This window comes from Leucopleurus acutus, assembly GCF_964270905.1.
Source record: "Leucopleurus acutus genome assembly, chromosome: 21".
NCBI classification, from domain to species: Eukaryota; Metazoa; Chordata; class Mammalia; order Artiodactyla; family Delphinidae; genus Leucopleurus; species Leucopleurus acutus.
Window position 1 is genome coordinate 3,451,947 of NC_139163.1, and position 18,504 is coordinate 3,470,450.

Sequence of the window (18,504 nt, forward strand, 5' to 3'; positions counted from 1 at the left end):
AAATAATATAGTAGTACACTTTCCCCAAACATGTAAAGATCCACTTAACAACATACAGGAATTTAGAGCATTTGCCACTATGTTAATTGAGGGTAAATAGACTGATCTGAATTACATTTGTACTGGTTAATATCTCAGAAGGCAGTCGAAAATTTCCCGTTTAGAGTTAATGACAGACACTGAAAAGTCCATTGGATTTAAAGGTGGTACTTTTCAAGAACTTAAAAGAGAGGAAATAATCAGTAGGTGCAATGCCTATAATTGTAATTGTCTCTTATTTTCATCAGAGACACTTTGGCATTCTTATCATATGTCCCGAATGTCAAAAGCAAATCCATAATTATTCCAAAATCATTTGCCCTTATAAGCATAGTATTAGGATTTTGCGCACACAAGACATGCACTGAAATAATACCAGTGTTAAATGCTAATTGTTTCATAATGTATCAAAAGAGTTTACACTTATTACTTTTTAAAGCCACATGTGGAAAACAATGAGGAACAAAATGCTTTCTATTTCATTCTAAAGATTCTTGTCCTGTCCCGTCAAGCAGTGTTGGTTTCTGCCACCATTTTATGTACAAGGCGGCATGAGGTTTGTTAGCTTGACTTAACGTTTCAAAAGCAGGAGTCTTTTCTGTTTAAGCTCAATGCCAGTTCTCTGTGGACTGCCTGCTGCTTCCCAACTATGTATCTAGAATTTTGTAGTTTAATTGCCACTTGCACAGTGGTATTGTACATAAACACAGCAGCTGCTACTGTATGTTGGAAGTGGCTTAGAAAAATCTATGGACACTGTTCAGCTTTGACTCAAAAGCCAAAAAATTTAGACGCAGCTGCATTACTCTAACAGCTTGCAATATAACACCTTAACGGAAAGAATGCAACTCATTGGAAGTCTACTTACAATATGTTTGCAACCACACTAGAGAAAATTGCATGGAGCCATGTGGTCTAGTGGTAAAACTTCCCAGAAATGAAGATCATCTCTCCCTTTTTTGCTAGTCACACAGGTCCTTATATTTTGTTCCTTAGTATTCTGTATTGCTAGAGATAGCCACTAGAGATACGAAAGCTAATATGAAACTTGGATATCTTCCTGTTACCAGGTAGAGATCATGTTCTTTTTTGGTTAAACCAATTAAAAGTGTGAAACCAAAGGAGAAATGCACAGAAACCTTGACAGAAGACCTCTGTTGCAGCAGTTTGCTGACTTTTTTTTTTTTTTTGCCGTACGCGGGCCTTTCACTGTTGTGGCCTCTCCCACCGCGGAGCACAGGCTCCGGACGCGCAGGCCCAGCGGCCATGGCTCAAGGGACCAGCCGCTCCGCGGCATGTGGGATCTTCCCTGACCGGGGCACGAACCCGTATCCCCTGCATCGGCAGGCGGACTCCCAACCACTGCGACACCAGGGAAGCCCAGTTTGCTGACTTTAATGAACACTCTGCTTTGTGGAAGAGGTTGACTGATGTCACATTTAAATGTAGTCATGAAAAAACACTTCTCAGTTTGTACTTGTGTCTCTACATATATATTTTTTTGAAGCAGAAAAATTAGAAAGCCTTTTTTTCACAGACAAAGAAAATGCAGGGCATTGCAGTAAAAGAAGAAATCAAGACAACTTCATTTGTTTTATACTTCCTTGATGTTTATCACCCCCTCACCTTATGCAGAGTTTTCCATATTTCAGTATTTAGCAGTCCAAGTAGCATTCTTAGAAGAATAAAACTTCCCCTTGGAATTAGAAGCTAGACATTATAGGTTCACTATGGTATATTATTGTTGCCTTACTGTTATTCTTTGTCTTTCTGATGAATTTTAGAGTGTCCAAGTTTATCTAGCAAGATCTTAAGCTCAACTCTGTCCAAAATATTATTTTTTTTAATCTTTGTGTGAACGGGGATCATCTAAGTGCAGTTCCATATGCCAGTAATTGGTTCCATCAATTTTGGTGTTTTAAATATGTGAAAGAGAAAATATTACAGTGTGTGGACTAAGGGATTCTTTTACAGTATAGTAAATCCAAATCCAATGTCTAGTTCCTAGTATTTGAAAAATAGGGCTATTTATTTTCTTTCTCAGCGTTATAAATATTGAGACAGCTATGTCTACTATGAGCTATGTCTACCCTTTTTCACAGTCACATTAAGGAATTCTTCTGAGGTAAATATTCTGCAATAACAACATAGCTGTAAAGGGTTTTCAAAGCTTTTATTAACTCAACAGAAGTATCTCTTAGTTTTTAACTAATTAAATCAAATGACTCCAGTTCAAAATTACAAGAAATGGCTAAATAAGTTGTCAATGTAGAAATTTGAATGCAATAGAAGTATATTTAATATCATTAAGAAATCTTTACACTACGTATTTTTAAATGTATCATGTTGAATATTATCCCAGTTTTTGGAGGAAGGGTTGATCTCAATATTTCAATAGTGGTTAACAGCAGATAGTGGAATTATAAGCACTTTTAAATTTTTTGTTTGCCTTATTTATCTTTTGCTCATTTTCTACAGTTACTCAGTAAATAAAATTTAAATTTTATACACGATTTTCTATAAAACTTTTGACTATGCCAGGATAGCAGTGTAGTACCTGTAAACTCAAGGTTTCTTAATGACTTAATTTATGTAGTAAGAAAATTTGGTCACATTAGTATCTAGGGTAAGGGATAAAGGGAGAAGAAATGAACACACTCAATATAAAAGATATATCTGAAAATTGATCACAGTGTAGATAATTGCTACAACAACAGCAGAGTACATTAATGAAACTAATGAAAAGCAAAGATATAGAACTATACTCCAAGTCTATAAATTCTATACGTACATATGTACTACATCTTCTTTATCCATTCATCTGTTGATGGACATTTAGGCTGCTTCCATGCCTTGCTATTATAAACAGCACTGCAATGAACACTAGAGTACATGACTCTTTTCAAATTATGGTTTTCTCCAGATACATGCCCAGGAGTGGGATTGCAGAACCATATGGTAGCTCTAGTTTTAGTTTTTTAAGGAACCTCCATACTGTTCTCCAGAGTCGCTGTACCAGTTTACATTCCCACCAACAGTGTAGGAGCATTCCCTTTTCTCCACACCCTCTCCAGCATTCATTATTTGTAGACTTTTTGATGATGGCTGTTCTGACTGGTGTGAGGTGATACCTCATTGTAGTTTTGATTTGCATTTCTCTGACAGTTAGTGATGCTAAGCATCCTTTCATGTGCCTTTTGGCCATCTGCGTGTCTTCTTTGGAGAAATGTCTAGTTAATTCTGCCCATTTTTTGATTGGGTTGTTTGTTGTTTAGATATTGAGTTATATGAGCTGTCCTTATATTTTGGAGATTAATCTCTTCTCAATCGCACCATTTCCAAATATTTTCTCCCATTCTGTATGTTGTCTTTTTCAAATCTTAATTTCTACCAGGTAAAAAAATAGTGATCTTTTAGTACATGATGCTATTTGACATTGAAAATAATAACAATCTACCAAAACAAATTCTGTGGACGGTTTCCATGAATTCACGTTTATGGATTTGGTATTGAAGAGTAAGATAACAATTGTGAAATATATTTTATTGTGAAAAAGAAATCAAATGAAGCAAATATATAACTGTAAAGCAGCTTTGCCTCTTTTTCTTTTTTAATAATGTTAGCAAATAATAATGGTTTTATATAACATTTATGTATGCCTGCAGGCAATATTGAGACAGTTCTTCAATTAGCTTAATAGATGTATTCCAGAAAAGAAAAAGTGAGGTTTTTTTTCTTTTTTTAAATTAAAGGTAGAAAAGCCACAGCAGAATTGGGAAAAGAAAACATTGATGGTGGGCTACAGATGTTATTTCAAGGACAATATTGGAGTGGTTATTTCAAAGGGTATCATCCTGTTAAGAGCTGAACTCTTGAAATTTTCTACTTTTCTAAGATCACTTTGAAATGGAAATAAGAACCTTTAATGTCTTGCCCAAATAGTAAGGTGTGCAGAAATCAGGTGGCAAGAGATAAGAGGCATTGGAAACAAAACTGGGATGAGCAAGTATAGCATGCATAGTCCCAGTAGAATAATGAGAAGATAGAATGGCTAGGGATTTCAAATGGAGATATCAAGGTAGTTAGGGATACCCTTCTTTATGTGTTACCTTCTTGTAGTGGCTGCATAAATTTTTATTCTATCTGGATCAAAATTTATATGTACATTGCTGTTTTGCTCTAGAAATATCCCGAGATTTTCTACTTGATATTGTTTCCTCTATTAATCGAAGTATAAATTATGTTAATATTATACAGCATTGGTTATACTATATATTACAACAATTCCTGTATGAAAAAGTAAGGTGAAAACTGTTGGAGTCTACACTTAGGTTCTATGTTAACTGTAAAGTACCAGAAAAAAAAAAAAAGAAATAAAGGAAGCAATATATTTAAAGGTATGCTCAGGAAAATTGCACAGATAGAGCAAATTGAGGTATGGTATTGAGTATATCATCCTGAACTCATTCTGTACGAACACTGAAACTCCAGAAAGGCTTGATCTATTTTTTTTAGCTTCTGTTTACCAGAGAGCTTGTACAGGGGACTTCCTACAATATTGATACTTATCTTTTTTTGTTATCTGGAGAGAGCAATTTTAAAAAGAGTAAATGGAGTAGCCACTGTGTATGGATGAGGAAACTGATAGCTCAGCATTGGACATCTGAGACTGGCAGGGGGCTTCTGCTGAATGCAGATTCATCAGTTTTCCTTTCTTCCAGAAGGACTCCACTCCATTTACTCCGTCAAAATCCTTGTTTCCAGGCCACATAGGTGCATGCTGCACGTGAAGAAAAATCACACTGCTACTATGTGCGTGTCTGTGATTGTTCCTTACTCAGACAAGAGTTTCAGAAGACAGATAATCTGGTCTTCAGTTAGATTACAAAAATAAGTAAATAAACCAAAAAACAAATAGAAAAATTAAGTTTATACAAGTTTGTAAAAATAACTTACTTAATCTATATCAACTTTCTTCTGTGTGTAAGCTTTTCCTGTGCAACATATAAGCACATATTTATTAACTGGCCATTTCTTGCAAAATGTAAACGATCTTTTAAAAAAATTCCAACTGAGAGAATGCGGATTTTTTTAACATCTGCCATTTAACAACATCTTTAAAATAATTAACTTATAACTCTGTTTTAACTTATTAAAAGCAGCTCATTGAAAGTAAGATGAGTTTGCAAACTGTAGCTTATTCGTTCATTTGTCAGGATACTATTAGACTTAAAAAAACCCCTACAGTTTCTAGTTTTCAACAATATAAACTTGAACATGAACAAAATGCCCATAATAAACTTATTTAAACTTCAAATTAAAAAATAATTATGTTTATTACAGAACTCTAATTCTATGTTGTATTATTTCTAAGTCATTATGTTCATTCTAATTGGATTTTAGGGCACGTGATCAAAATATATATTTTAAAACTTCAGCTATAAGTATTCCTCTCATATGTAAACTATCTTCAGATAATTAAATTTTAAAACATTTTGACTATAAATGATATCAGTTTTCTGAATATTACCATTGATCAGATATGAGTTCTAAGGACATAAAATTAAGAATGTTGGACTGATTGATAATGTAGGCACTTATTTAATGTGAATAGAATTTAATGTGAGGAAATGTGAAGCAAAGGTTTCAGAAAAGATCACAGATGAAGATACCAATTAATTCGTTGCAAATACTGCTAGTTGTTTTTTTTTAAATAACGTGGGCAATGGTTTTCCCTAACTTTACCAATTACTGTGACAAATAACCTTCTTTGTCATGATCTTGCCAAATTCAACCTTGGTTTATAAATAAAACTATTTTTATCTCTGCATGGCAAAGCTCTATTAGATTGAAATTTCATCGGGGCATAAAGCAGCGTGTCCTCTTTATTTAAATGACAACTCCTGGGTACATTTCTTTTAAAATGAAGCAGTGATATCGAGTTAAGAAATCATAAGATGTTTAGAAAGGCTTGATAAAATCGTTAGGTAGTTATCATATTGATATATCGGTAACTCACAAATTACAAATTTGTGATTATAAATAAGGAAGATCTGAAACAAATGGTTAGAACTGGACCTTTGAAATCATGAAGAAAACTTATGATAGCTATATTTATATTTACACACCGTATACATTATCAGTTTAGTATGATTGGTGGTTAAAAATCAAAACTCACTACTCTTCAGATCAATGAAACATGTAATTCAGTAGTCCACCTAGTAGGTAACAATATAAATGAAATAAATATTTACTATTTTATAGTAGCATACTTTGTTAATTACTTTTGGTATATGCCCATGAAAATAAGTGTTCCCAGGCCTTCAAATCCATAGCACTTTGTACATTTTATCTAAATCTTTATTCCTCTAAAGTTGTATGTGAAGTATTTAGGAAATTTAGTTAAATCTTTTGGCTGTTTAGATATAGTAAGTTGAGTTATTACTTCAAGAAAGATTTTGAGGACCTGGAAAATACAGTCTTTTTCAAAGAATCAGACTTGCAGGAAACTTTCTTACTGTTCATTGTGAGGAAGTGACAATTTACCTGATTGTCATTTTCTGTTCTTAAGGAGGAAGGCAGTTTGATGAACATGCATGTGGCTGAATGGTCACAAGAACAAATTAAGTCACATTTTCCTTAGACAGTTTTGTAAATTATTCTGTACTATGAGGTAATAGGATCATAGTTTCTTGGGGATTTAATCTTGACAGAATAAAAGCAACTGCTCATTTTTATTAAAAATTCAAGGAACTGTGGCTACACTTAGAAAATATCATTCAAATACTCCATTCACTTCCCTCCAACGTAACTCAGGTGTTCTTCTGCATCTTCTGTGGCAGCTCTTCTCAAACTTTAAGGAGAAAACAAATCACCTGAGGGTCCTATTAAAACGCAAATCTGATTTGGTGGGATTAGGTTAGAAGCCCAGGCTGCATTTCTAGCCAACTCCCAGGTAACGCTTTATGGGGAAAGAGAGAGCGAGCGAGCGAGCACACGTATGTGTTGGGAATAATAACAGAAAGTGTGGTGAGTTTGTGTGTGTGTGTGTGTGTGTGTGTGTGTGTGTGTGTGTGTGTATGTAAAGTGTGGGTAAGACCAAGAAAGGTAGGGAGATAAAGAGACAAACAGAAGAGAGCGAAAAGAAGATAATCATCAGAATAATTCTGAATTATTCACTTAAGTAGCTAATGTCAGGAATTAGCATTCGCCCCGTCTTGTCCTCCAGGACCACAAACCATTGTGCCTCTGCTGCTTGCGTTTTCTAATTGGATGGAAACCTGATTTGCACTGCCTTTGCCTTTGCCCTAAATGACATGGAGCAACTGTGTAATAGTGGACTTTTATTTTTTCCCTGAAAGTCAGGGTATGGGCCAAGGAGATAGTTTTGGTGTTGTCTTCATCAGTTTTGTTAGATTCCACCCAAGGCAAGTTCTTAGTGTCTATTATAGATTTTTTGTGTTTCTTTTTTAAAGAGAGTCATCAGCATTCCTGTTTAGATAAAAGAATAAGTTTTAAAATTATCACATATTATTAGTATGATTCTCTTAATTTTTTCGTATCAGACCCCCAGTATACAATGCCACAAAGCAAGATATACTACTACATGTTTTATTAATCCTGAGAAAATATGCATTACTTGATTCATGCCTGAAGTCTATTATTTCACTTGTTAAAAAAATCAGCAATAGAGAATAATCCTCCAGACTAGCTTGATTTACAGTGACATGGGGTGATTTGTTGAAAGATGATTGAACTAGTTGTACCTACAAGATGATCTAAACCTGAGACAGTGTTTTTTGGGTTGGTTCCCAGACCATCTCTATGTGGCAAACAAAATTTTATTTAGGGTGTTGTTAATATATTTTCCACTTTAGTCATTTATAGAAAATTTTTCTGTGTAATTTTGGGATCTTTTCCTATGAATGATCTTTTTTTATATAAGTGTATTTATTCCTCTTAAGATCCAATTTTGTAACTCCCTTATTCAAGACCAATAGGAATGGAGATGGGAAGCCTTAGCTCTTGTTCTCAGAACACCATCCCCTCCTGGTTTCCATGCTGCTCTTATTAGGAAAGGGAGGATTCACAGCATTGTCCCTGCTCCTGGAAATTTTCCTCTTTCGTATCAACATACTCTAATGCTAAAAATTTTAACAAAATACTTTCAAGAGACCAGGACTAATCTCACCATGCTTTTTTGCATGTTTATATCAATAACCGCAAAAAAGCCCCAGACACCAGGCTTTTTCTCAAATCGCAGCTTTTCATGTCCTTACAGATGCCATCCCCATATAGCACTAACACATACCCACATTTTATTAATATTTCACTCCCAGTATGGAAACCTTTCCACTGAACTTTCTGGAATTCACCTTTAGTAAATCTCTTTTATTATTATTCCTTCCATGTTCTTGCCCTGACTGAAACCTGACTCTTACTTTAAGAATGTTGCTTCTGGACCTGTAGTTATCTCAAGTTGTGGTAGTTTTCTCTCCAGTTCTCTACAAATCACTGAGTATGGAGATGGGTAGGTATGTACTCCTTATTCCTCATTACAAATTACACACCATTTTCTCTCTGTGCTACTTAAAATCCTCCAGATTTCAAGCCCATGTTATCAGATACAACCCACTTTAACTCCTCAGATCAAGAATCCATAGATCCTGGTGCCATGTCTTAATGCACCTTGAATTTATTAGCTCTGGGTTATGGTCACTTTCTTTTACACTAGTCCTGTCTTGAAAGTTCCGGACTTCTGATGGTTCAAAAAAATGTCATTGAAGAGAGGAAGAAAATGGCTTGTTTGTATCTAGGAAACTTAAAGATCTCCATCATGTCAATATGAAAAAGACAGATTAATGGAAACAGAAGGAATCTAAATGGTCAAGAAAAAAATATATATATACTGGTTCTCACTTCATTAGTAATCAAGGGATTGCAAAAAGCCACAAAGACTACATACCCAAAATGCACAAACATTTTTGTCAAAAAGATGAACAAATCTAGTGTGTTTGGTAATACCAAATGATGGTGAGAATGTAGAGCAAAGGGACCTTTAATATCCTGCTGGTGGCATTGTATTTCAAAAGCATTTGTATTTTCTAACAAATATGAACACCATGCAGCCTATTACTCATAGATTGTGTTTCTTAGTATTTAACCTGCAGAAATATATAACAACTTTGCTTATAATTGCACTAACCAGGAAGTAAATGAAAGCTCATCACCATGTTATTGTGGCATATTTAGGCAGTGGAATCTCATTTCAATGAAGATTTCTTGTTCTCTACATACAAAAACATAAGTATATTTTAACAATTGTTAAGTGCAGTAAGTCAGACACCAAATACGTATTCTGATGCCTCCATTTATATAATGTTCAAACAGAGCAATCTAAACTATACTTTAAAGTATGTATTTTTAGATCATAAAGTATAGTGGAAAATATTGAATCAATTATTGTGAGCGTCAGAGTAGTGATTCCTTCTAAGAGAGAGTAATGGCATTTTGATTGGCAAGGAGTATACAGAAGCTTTAAGGGACTGGGACTTTTTCATGTCCATGAAACATGTGGTTCAAAATTACACAGACATTTGCTTTAAAATATTTTCTATTAAAGTGGCATGTATGTTACTAAATATGCGGTTTATTTCAAAATATAAAAGGTTTGTATAAAATTTCCTTGAACCCTGCAATAGTTTTCCATGGCTGCTGTAACAAATTGCCACAAATACAGGGGCTTAAAACAATACAAATTTATTATCTACCTATTGTTTGTAGTTCTGAACATCAGAGGCCTGAAATCAGTTGAGCTTCCTGCATTCCTTTTTTTTTGTCCGCACCATGTGGCAGGCGGGGTCTTAGTTCCCTGATTAGGGATCGAACCTGTGTCTCTGCATTGGGAGCATGGAGTCTTAACAATTGGGCCACCAGAGAAGTCCCTGCACTCCCTATCTGACCCTGTGATTGCATTAGACCCACCTGGATAATCCAGGGTAATCTCCCCTTGTCAATCTCCTTATTTTAATCGCATCTGCAAAGTCCCTTTGCCCTGTAAGGTAACATAATCTCCTAGGTTTTGGGGATTAGAGTACTCATATCTTTTAGGGGCAGTTATTCTGCCTCTAACATGTCAAAATTTCCTTTTAGCTACTGACACGTTTCTATACTCACTGGTACAGCAAAACCTGTCAAAATATGTTAGGATCAAGATCTCCAAATCTCCTTTCCCATTTATTCCAATTCATTCGTGCTTTTCTTTCCAATATTCTACCAAAAAAAAAAAAAAAAACCACCCAAAACAAAAACCCTCTTCTTAATCATTTTGATACCCAATCCTCTGATTAATTCTCTTTCTTCATTATGATCAGTAGCCAGACATGTTCAGCCTCTGTATTTCTTGAAATACTTTTGGTTTGCTTATTTCTAATACAGTGCAGTCCTGCTTATCTTCCTACAATTGACTGCTTCATTTCAGTCTCCTCTGATGATTCCTTCTCTGTGTGTTACAGTGGTCTAGAGTTAAGTCCTCAGATGACTTCTCTTTTTTTAAAAATTTTTATTGGAGTATAATTGCTTTATAATGGTGTGTTAGTTTCTGCTTTATAACAAAATGAATCAGTTATACATATACATATATCCCCATATGTCTTCCCTCTTGCGTCTCCCTCCCTCCCACCCTCCCTATCCCACCCTTCTAGCTGGTCACAGAGCACCGAGCTGATCTCCTTGTGCTATACGACTGCTTCCCACTAGCTATCTATTTTACATCTGGTAGTGTATATATGTCCATATATACACTACTACTCTGTCACTTTGTCTCAGCTTACGCTTTCCCCTCCCTGTGTCCTCAAGTCCATTCTCTAGTAGGTCTGCGTCTCTATACCCATCTTGCCCCTAGGTTCTAGGTTCTTCATGACCTTTTTTTTTTTTAGATTCCATATATATATATATATATTCCATATATATATTAGCATATGTTATTTGTTTTTCTCTTTCTGACTTTTCCTCTGTATGACCGACTCTAGGTCCATCCACCTCACTAAAAATTACTCAATTTCGTTTCCTTTTATGGCTGAGTAATATTCCATTGTATATACGTGCCACATCTTCTTTATCCATTCATCTGTTGATGGACACTTAGGTTGCTTCCATGTCCTGGCTATTGTAAATAGAGCTGCAATGAACATTGTGGTACATGACTCTTTTTGAATTATGGTTTTCTCAGGGTATATGCCCAGTAGTGGGATTGCTGGGTCGTATGGTAGTTCTATTTTTAGTTTTTTAACAAACCTCCATACTGTTCTCCATAGTGGCTGTATCAATTTACATTCCAACCAACAGTGCAACAGGGTTCCCTTTTCTCCACGTCCTCTCCAGCATTTATTGTTTGTAGATTTTTTGATGATGGCCGTTCTGACCGGTGTGAGATGATATCGCATTGTAGTTTTGATTTGCATTTCTCTAATGATTACTGATGTTGAGCATTCTTTCATGTGTTTGTTGGCAATCTGTATATCTTCTTTGGTGAAATGTCTAGGTCTTCTGCCCATTTTTGGATTGGGTTGTTTTGTTTTTCTCATACTGAGCTGCATGAGGTGATTGTAAATTTTGGAGATTAATCCTTTGTCAGTTGCTTCGTTTGCAAATATTTTCTCCCATTCTGAGGGTTGTCTTTTCCTCTTGTTTATGGTTTCCTTTGCTGTGCAAAAGCTTCTAAGTTGCATTAGGTCCCATTTGTTTATTTTTGTTTTTATTACCATTTCTCTAGGAGCTGGGTCAAAAAGGATCTTGCTGTGATTTATGTCATAGAGTGTTCTGCCTATGTTTTCCTCTAAGAGTTAGATACTGTCTGGCCTTACATTTAAGTCTTTAATCCATTTGGAGTTTATTTTTGTGTATGGTGTTAGGGACTGTTCTAATTTCATTCTTTTACATGTAGCTGTCCAGTTTTCCCAGCACCACTTATTGAAGAGGCTGTCTTTTCTCCATTGTATATTCTTGCCTCCTTTATCAAAGGTAAGATGACCATATGTGTATGGGTTTATCTCTGGGATTTCTATCCTGTTCCATTGATCTTTCTGTTTTTGTGCCAGTACCATACTGTCTTGATTACTGTAGCTTTGTTGTATAGTCCGAAACAAGGGAGCCTGATTCCTCCAACTCTGTTTTTCTTTCTCAAGGTTGCTTTGGCTATTCGGGGTCTTTTGTGTTTCCATACAAATTATGAAATTTTTTGTTCTACTTCTGTGAAAGATGCCAGTGGTAGTTTGATAGCGATTGCTTTGGGTAGTAGAGTCATTTTCACAATGTTGATTCTTCCAATCCAAGAACATAATTTATCTTTCCATCTATTTGTATCATCTTTATTTGCTTTCATCAGTGTCTTATAATTTTCTGCATACAGGTCTTTTGTCTCCTTAGGTAGGTTTATTCCTCTGTATTTTATTCTTTTCGTTGCAGTGGTAAATGGGAGTTGTTTTCTTAATCTCACTTTCAAATTTTTCATCATTATTGCATAGGAATGCAAGAGATTTCTGTGCATTAATTTTATATCCTGCTACTTTACCAAGTTCATTGATTAGCTCTAGTAGGTTTCTGGTACATCTTTAGGATTCTCTATGTATAGTATCATGTCATCTACAAACAGTGACAGCTTTACTTCTTCTTTTCCGATTTGGATTCCTTTGATTTCTTTTTCTTCTCTGATTGTTGTGGCTGTAACTTCCAAAACTATGTTAAATAATAGTGGTGAGAATGCGCAACCTTGTCTTGTTCCTGATCTTAGTGGAAATGGTTTCAGTTTTTCACCATTGAGGTAGATGCTGGCTGTGGGTTTGTCATCTATGGCCCTATTATGTTGAGGAAGCTTCCCTGTATGCCTACATTCTGGAGGGTTTTTATCATAAATGGGTGTTGAATTTTGTCAAAAGCTTTCTGTGCATCGGTTGAGCTGATCATATGGTTTTTCTCCTTCAATTTGTTAATATAGTGTATCACATTGATTGATTTGTGTATATTGAAGAATCCTTGCATTCCTGGGATAAGCCCCACTTGATCATGGTGTATGATCCTTTTAATGTACTGTTGGATTCTGTCTGCTAGTATTTTGTTGAGGATTTTTGCATCTATGTTCATCAGTGATATTGGCCTGTAGTTTTCTTTTTTTGTGACATCTTTGTCTGGTTTTGGTATCAGGGTGATGGTAGCCTCGTAGAATGCGTTGGGGAGTGTTCCTCCCTTTGCTGTGTTTTGGAAGAGTTTGAGAAAGATAGGTGTTAGCTCTTCTCTAAATATTTGATAGATTTTGCCTGTGAAGCCCTCTGGTCCTGGGCTTTTGTTTGTTGGAAGATTTTTAATCACAGTTTCAATTTCAGTGCTTTTGATTGGTTTGTTCATACTTTCTATTTCTTCCTGGTTCAGTCTCAGAAGAGTGTGTATTTCTAAGAATTTGTCCATTTCTTCCAGGTTGTCCATTTTCTTGGCATAGAATTACTTGTAGTAATCTCTCATGATCCTTTGTAGTTTTGCAGTGTCAGTTGTTACTCCTCCTTTTTCATTTCTTATTGTATTGATTTGAGTCTTCTCCCTTTTTTTCTTGATGAGTCTGGCTAATGGTTTATCAATTTTGTTTATCTGCTCAAAGAACCAGCTTTTAGCTTTATTGATCTTTGCTATCGTTTCCTTCATTTCTTTTTCTTTTCTTTCTGATCTGATCTGATCTTTATGATTTCTTTCCTTCTGCTAATTTTGGGTGTTTTTGTTCTTTTTTCTCTAAATGCTTTAGGTATAAGGTTAGGTTGTTTATTTGAGATGTTTCCTGTTTCTTAAGGTAGGATTGTATTGCTATAAACTTCCCTCTTAGAACTCCTTTTGCTGCATCTCATGGGTTTGGGGTTGTCATGTTTTCACTGTCATTTGTTTCTGGGTATTTTTTGATTAACTCTTTGATTTCTTCAGTGACCTTTTGGTTATTAAGAAGTGTATTGTTTAGCCTCCATGTGTTTGTATTTTTTACAGATTCTTTTTCCTGTATTTGATATCTAGTCTCATAGCGTTGTGGTCAGAAAAGGTACTTGATATGATTTCAATTTTCTTAAATTTAGCAAGGCTTTATTTGTGACCCAAGATATGATCTATCCTGGAGAATGTTCGATGAGCACTTGAGAAGAAAGTATATTCTGTTGTTTTTGGATGAAATGTCCTATAAATATCAATTAAGTCCATCCTGTTTAATGTACCATTTAAAGCTTGTGCTTCCTTATTTATATTTGTTTTGGATGATCTGTCCATTGGTGAAAGTGGTGTGTTAAAGTCCCCTACTATGATTGTGTTACTGTCGATTTCCCCTTTTATGGCTGTTAGTATTTGACTTATGTATTGAGGTGCTCCTGTGTTGGGTGCATAAATATTTACAATTGTTATGTCTTGTTCTTGGGTTGATCCCTTGATCATTATGTAGTGTCCTTCTTTGTCTCTTGTAATAGTCTTTGTTTTAAACTCTATCTTGTCTGATATGAGAATTGCTACTCCAGCTTCCTTTTGATTTCCATTTGCATGGAATATCTTTTCCCATCCCCTCACTTTCAATCTGTATGTGTCCGTAGCTCTCAAGTAGAATTCTTGTAGACAGCATCTATACGGGTCTTGTTTTGGTATCCATTCAGCCAGTCTGGGTCTTTTGGTTGGAGCATTTCATCCAATTACATTTAGGTAATTATCAATATGTATGTTCCTATTACCATTTTCTTAATTGTTTGGGGTTTGTTTTTGTAGGTCTTTTCCTTCTCTTGTGTTTCCTGCCTAGAGAAGTTCCTTTAACATTTGTTGTAAAGGTAGTTTGGTAATGGTGAATTCTCTTAGCTTTTGCTTGTCTGTAAAGCTTTTAATTTCTCTTTCAAATCTGAATGAGATCCTTGCTGGGTAGAGTAATCTTGGTTGTAGGTTTTTCCCTTTCATCACTTTAAATATGTCCTGCCACTCCCTCTTGCTTGCTGAGTTTCTGCTGAAAGATCAGTTGTTAACCTTATTGGGATTCTCTTGTATGTTATGGGTTGCTTTACCCTTGCTACTTTTAATATTTTTCTTTGTATTTCATTTTTGATAGTTTGATTAATATGTGTCTTGGCGTGTTTCTCCTTGGATTTATCCTGTATGGGACTCTCTGCACTTCCTGGACTTGATTAACTATTTCCTTTCCCATATTAGGGAAGTTTTCAACTATAATCTCTTCAAATATTTTCTCATTCCTTTCTTTTTCTCTTCTTCTTCTGGGACCCCTATATTTCTAATGTTTGTGCATTTAATATTGTCCCAGAGGTCTCTGAGACGGTCCTCATTTCTTTTCATTCTTTTTTCTTTATTCTGCTCCCTGGCAGTTATTTCCACTATTTTATCTTCCAGGTCACTTATCCGTTCTTCTGCGTCAGTTATTCTGCTATTGATCCCTTCTAGAGAATTTTTAATTTCATTTATTGTGTTGTTCATGATAGTTTGCTCTTTAGTTCTTCTCGGTCCTTGTTAAACGTTTCTTGTATTTTCTCCATTCTATTTCCAAGATTTTGGATCATCTTTACTATCATTATTCCAAATTCTTTTTCAGGTAGACTGCCTATTTCCTCTTCATTTGTTAGGTCTGCTGAGTTTCTACCTTGCTCCTTCATCTGCTGTGTGTTTCTCTGTCTTCTCATTTTGCTTAACTTACTGTGTTTGGGGTCTCCTTTTCGCAGCCTGCATGTTTGTAGTTCTCGTTTTTGGTGTCTGTCCCTAGTGGCTAAGGTTTTTTCAGTGTGTTGTGTAGGCTTCCTGGTGGAGGGGACTAGTGCTGGTGTTCTGGTGAATGAGGCTGGATCTTGTCTTTCTGGTGGGCATGTCCATGTCTGGTGGTGTGTTTTGTAGTGTCTGTGACCTTATGATTTTAGGCAGCCTCTGTGCTATTGGGTGCTGTTGTGTCCCTGTCATGCTAGTTGTTTGGCATATGGTGTCTAGCACTGTAGCTTGCTGGTCGTTGAGTGGAGCTGGGTCGTGGTGTTGAGATGGAGATCTCTGGGAGATTTTTGCCATTTGATATTTCGTGGAGCTGGGTGGTCTCTATTGGACCAGTGTCCTGAACTTGACTCTCCCACCTCAGAGGCACAACCCTGATGCCTGGCTGGAGCACCAAGAGCCTGTCATCCACATGGCTCAGAATAAAAGGGAGAAAAAAAGAAAGAAAGAAAAAGGTAAAATAAAATAAAATAAAATTTAAAAGTTAATAAAGAACAGAAAATAATTATTAAAAACAAATTTTTAAAGTAATTAAAAAGAAAGAATGAAAGGAAGAAGAGAACAGTCAAACCAAAAAACATACGCACCAATGATAACATGCTCTGAAAACTATGCTAGAAAAAGAAACAAAAACAAAAATAAAAAGCGGACAGACAGAACCCTAGGACAAATGGTAAAAGCAAATCTATACAGAGAAAATCACACACAGAAGCATACACATACACACTAACAAAAAGAGAAAAAGGGAAAACAGTATATATATCTTTGCTCCCAAAGTCCACCTCCTCAATTTGGGAAGATTTGTTGTCTATTCATGTATTCCACAGATGCAGGTACATCAAGTTGATTGTGGAGCTTTAATCCACCGCTCCTGAGTCTGCTGGGAGAGATTTCCCTTTCTCTTCTTTGTTCGCACAGCTCCCAGGGCTCAGCTTTGGATCTGGCCCTGCCTCTGCGTGTAGGTCTCCTGCGGGCATCTGTTCTTCGCTCAGACAGGACGGGGTCAAAGGAGCCGCTGACTCGGGGGCTCTGGCTCCCTCAGGCTGGGGGGGAGGGAGGGGCACGGAGTGCGGGGCGGGCCTGCGGCGGCAGAGGCAGGCATGAGGTTGCACCAGCCTGAGGCGCGCTGTGCGTTCTCCCTTCTCCCGGGGAAGTTGTCCCTGGATCCCGGGACCCTGGCAGTGGCGGGCTGCACAGGCTCCCCGGAAGGGGGTGTGGAGAGTGACCTGTGCTCGCACACAGGCTTGTTGGTGGCGGCAGCAGCAGCCTTAGCATCTCCTGCCCATCTCTGGGGTCTGTGCTGATCACCACGGCTCGCACCCGTCTCTGGAGCTCCTTTAAGCAGCGCTCTTAATCCCCTCTCCTCACGCACCAGGAAACAAAGAGGGAAGAAAATGTCTCTTGCCTCTTCGGCAGGTGCAGACTTTTCCCCAGACTCCCTCCCCACTAGCCGTGGTGCACTAACCCCTGCAGGCTGTGTTCACTCCGCCAACCTCAGTCCTCTCCCTGCAGTCCGAAGGAAGCCCGAGCCTCAGCTCCCAGCCCCGCCTGCCCCGGTGGCTGAGCAGACAAGCCTCTTGGGCTGGTGAGTGCCGGTCGGCACCGATCCTCTGTGCGGGATTCTCTCTGCTTTGCCCTGCGCACCCTTGTGGCTGCTCTCTCCTCCGCAGCTCCGAAGCTTTCCCCCCTCCACTGACCGCAGTCTCCACCCGCGAAGGGGCTTCTAGTGTGTGGAAACCTTTCCTCCTTCACGGCTCCCTCCCACTGGTGCAGGTCCTGTCCCTATTCTTTTCTCTCTGTTTTTCCTTTTTTCTTTTGCCCTATCCAGGTACGTGGGGAGTTTCTTGCCTTTGGGGAGGTGTGAGGTCTTCTGCCAGCATTCAGTAGTAAGTTTTTCTGTAGAAGCTGTTCCACATGTAGATGTATTTCTGACGTATTTGTAGGGAGGAGGGTGATCTCCATGTCTTACTCTTCCGCCATGTTGAAGATCCTCCTCTGACTTTTCTATTTAAATAAAGTCCCTAGTTTTTTTCTTCCAGTCGCATTTCTAGGCTGATGATTCCAAACTGTTTATCTCTTTTCCAGATTTCTCCTCTAAACATAGCTGATTCATATTCAGCTGCCTCCTGGGTTTTTTCCTACAAAACAAAGAGGTATTTGAAATAGACCTAACATGTCCAAATTGAATTCTCAATTTTGCCTACCCTCTGCAAACTTGTTCTGAGCCATTCCTTAAGTGACAACTCTATTCTACAGTATTTCAACCCAGAAACCTTGTAATTACCCTTGATACCTGCTTTCACTCACACCTGACATCTGTTCCTTATCAAATTTGTTTGCATTTCCTTTAATATATATCCAGCATCTGATTTGTTTTCAGTACCTTAATTACTGATCCCCATTCACATTTCCAGGTTAGAGAGTACTACATTTATTCAGCCAAGAAGTGGGCATGCTGTTTTTGTTTGTTTTCTCGTTTGCTTTTTCTTTTACCTTCCTATGGTCTGCTGGGAACACGGTATCCAGAATCATCCTTTCAAAAGCTGGAGTCGTGTATTCTTACTCTTCCTCTCACAACTGTCCAGTGCCTTTCTCTGGCACTCCTGGTCACAGTCACACCCTTTGTAACAGACAGCAACATCCTGCATGGTCTGACCCTTTTTACCTCTTCAGTTTCATTTCCTTCTACTTTCTCCA